Source organism: Nematolebias whitei, chromosome 15 (genome assembly GCF_014905685.2).
Source record: "Nematolebias whitei isolate Nwh7 chromosome 15, NemWhi1, whole genome shotgun sequence".
Taxonomy (NCBI): domain Eukaryota; kingdom Metazoa; phylum Chordata; class Actinopteri; order Cyprinodontiformes; family Rivulidae; genus Nematolebias; species Nematolebias whitei.
The window spans coordinates 39,180,738-39,184,276 of NC_056512.1; the positions used below are offsets into that span (position 1 = coordinate 39,180,738).

The window sequence follows — 3,539 nt, forward strand, 5'->3', positions numbered from 1 at the left end:
CCTTCCATCCATGCATCCATCCATCATCCATCCATGCATCCATCCATGCATCCATCCATCCATGCATCCATCCATCCATCCATCCATCCATCATCCATCCATGCATCCATCCATCCATCCATCCATCCTTCTATCCTTCCATCCATCCATCCATCCATCCATCCATCCACCCATGCATCCAGCCATCCTTCCATCCATGCATCCATCCATCCATCCATCCATCCATCCATCCATTCTTCCATCTATGCATCCATGCATCCATCCTTCCATCCATGCATCCATCCATCCATGCATGCATCCATCCATCCATCTTTACAAGCTTTTTCCTTTTTGGGTTGCAGGAATCAGTAGTGCCCATATCCAGCAGTCACTGTGCGAGAGGCAGGGGACAACTGGACAGGTCTCAGTTTATCACAGGGACACCTGGACAGGTCTCCAGTCCATCACAGGGACACATAGAGACAAACAACCATTCTCTCTCTCACCTAGGGACTATTTAGAGTTACAAGTCAGTCTAACATGCATGTTTTTGGTCTGTGGAAGGAAACCGGAGCACCTGGAGAAAACCCACGCAGCACGAGAGAGCATGTAAACTCCACCCAGAAAGTCCCCCTGGCTGGGATTTGAACCAGCGACCTTTGTCACTGAGAGGCAACAGCGTGCCACCCTGTGCAATAACCACCTGCAATAATTCCTTGAAGCGACAGTTTTTTTTTATTGTGTAAATCATTGATTTTCTCCTTGTTGTGTACCTTTTTTCTTTTTATCTTTTGAAGTCACAGAGACAACATTTAATGTTGTTATACTTGTTACTATAACAACAAAGATTTTCTGATTCTGAAGCCCATGATGCCTCTACCTCCACGTTACGTCTTTATTTTTTGACCAAACTGACAGTTCTGAACATCTACGACGTCAGAAGATAGAAATTACACTACTTTATTTATACAGCTCCTAAAAATCACCAACAGGTCAGACCAAAACATGGAGTACGCACATCTCCAGGAGAATCAACAGGAAACAATTAAAACAGATCAACAAAAGCTGCGTGAGGTCCAAGTCAACCTCTCCAGCTGTCTAGGCCTCAAAGTTAATGGATGTTTTAAAAGGAGGTTTGAGGAGAGCAGATCAGGGCGTCTGTCTAACGAGCAGCTGCAAATCAATCCAGAGATTATTATTTTTTAGAAAAAGCTTTATCCCCTCGGAGCTGCATCACAAGATAAATGAGACAATCCAACAATTTTCAGTCAGGTCATCTGGACAGTTTTTTTTTTTTGTGCTGAAATGTTTCACCTTCCATCCAGAAGGCTTCATAAGTCAAGGAAACACACAACACAAAACTGATTCTCCCCCAACAGCTTACTCCAAAGTGGAACAAACCAGTTATGTTGATGCTAAGATGGTCTCTTTGGCACGCCCCCTCCTCTGGTGCTGGCCCTCTTCCTCGTCGACAGTCGTGTCAAACTGGTTCAAAACCAACAAAGTCCATGCTCAATAATCCAGGTATACAATCCAACAATTTTCAGTCAGGTCATCCGGACAGTTTCTTTTTTTTTTTTTGTGCTGAAACATTTCACCTTCCATCCAGAAGGCTTCATCAGTCAAGGAAACAAACAAAACAAATGGGACAAGATGATGAATGACATTAAAACAACCTCAGCAAAGAAAAAGAAGTTTAAACTGTCGTTTGTGAATAACATTCAGACCAACATCCACATCGTTCTGATAAACTGGGTGAGGTGGGACCAACAGAAAGATGTAGTTTGTTACGAGACGTCCGAAAGAAGACAGAAATAAATCTGCTGGACTTTTGTTCTTGTCTGCTGAAGAAGTTTTGCTTCTCTAAGCAGTTTTCTTGATTCCAAAAAAAAAAAAAAAAGATGTTCCAAGCTCTCAGAACTGCAGAAGTTGAGCTGAACCCACGTGCAAATCACTGCAAGTCACTAAAAAGGAATCATTTTTAAGCTACAGCAAACTGGTTGGTCCACTTAAGGAGTTCACTGCTTGGTGGGGAAACAGTTTATTGGAACTCCTCTGACTGATGAAGCCCTCCGGATAGAGGGCGAAACATTTCTATTAAAAAAAAAAAAAAAAAGAAAAGAAACTGTCCAGATGACCGGACTGAGAATTATTGGATTTGGTACCTGGATGATTGAGCATAAACTTTGTTGTCAACTATAAAGAAGCTTTTTACAAACTCATTCCTTCAGTGCTTTGTTGGAAAATGTTGCTGCTTTTTATTACAACAAAACAAAAACAAAAAACTCAACATTTACTGGTGAAGTGGAAATGTTTTTGTTTTTAATTATTACAGTGTGCTAATATGTTTAATATAAAGATTTAAAAAAAATCTATTTGTTTTAACTACAAGAAAAATTCATAGCAGAAGCATGGGGCAATAATTGTTAAGCAATAAAGACATAAATTAACATTTTTATGAGAGCATTCTGATTTGTTGACAGATTTGTAACGTTTTAAATAAATGAATTACAATCTCCACATCTGTCTGTTTAACAAATCTTCAGACTAGTTTTAATCTGTATGTTTTAGTAAAATTTGAATTTAAAAAGCTCAAAGCAGCGGTCAAAGAAAAGCAAAAGGCCCTACGACCCTCAAAGATCAGAACAAATGTGGGTTCAACCTGCAGACATAAGTTCTGCTGACTGCTCGTCTCTTCTCTGAACAACTCATTATGTCCAAGAACAAGAAAGTTTTTTTCTGTTCGGTTTTGAGTTAAACTTTTTCACTCAGTGATCAGAAATAACTAAGACACAAAACTGTGATTCTTTAAAAAGAAAAGAAAAAAAAAAAGGTGGATTAATTTATTTTAAACTTACAAATAAATTATCTTCCGGTGAAAATGAAAGATTAAAGAAAAAAGTATAAATTGTAGCTTTTAAATATTTAAACGTAAAGGAATTGCATATAAAAGATCAAATCTGGCTGTGAAGCAGTTTTTCATGTCAAACACAAATTTGTTTCATGCCTTAAATTAATCATTCTTTTAAAAGTTCTTCATACATGTGAATCAGCTGTGACTTTCACCTCGGATCAGTTTAAATAATATTTTTGTTGTTGTAGGATAATAAATCTTGTTAATAAGCTTCACACTGAAACAACGTTTTAATCATTTTACCTCCCAGTCCTGATCCATGTCGCTGTGAACTGTTCAGTCAGTCTCAGTCCATGAAAAGTTCATTAAAGTTGTTTTTCCTCAGAGTTTAAAGCTGAAAACCAGCAGGTTCTGGCTGCGGCCGGGACTCGCACTCCATTCATGAGACCAGTCTCCCTGTGAAGTCCTCAGAACCGGATCTGTGGGCCGAACTACCATCCTCATTCAGAGGGACCAGCTGAAGTACCGACCGCTGTGTCAAGCTCGAGATAATCAGAGAAAAAAACTGTATCCGGTTGGACGTTTCAAAATATAACACCCTTCATTTGTTGCACTTCAATTTATATTAAGTACATTTTTTTCTGAAGACAAAAACTTGTTGAATGGAAAACTTACAACATGACGGCATATAGTATAGTATAGTGTA

At 38.8% G+C, this 3,539-nt stretch overlaps 1 protein-coding gene across 1 annotated transcript in view; it reads right to left on the reverse strand.

The window, feature by feature from the left end:
- The window catches only part of tmem100a (transmembrane protein 100a), a 6,140-nt gene extending 2,820 nt beyond the window's left edge, over positions 1–3,320 (reverse strand). The window contains exon 1 of the mRNA XM_037688676.1: positions 3,137–3,320. The gene's annotated coding sequence lies outside the window, so the exon portion shown is untranslated. The remainder of the gene's footprint in view (positions 1–3,136) is intronic.
- Positions 3,321–3,539: the final 219 nt, after the last annotated feature.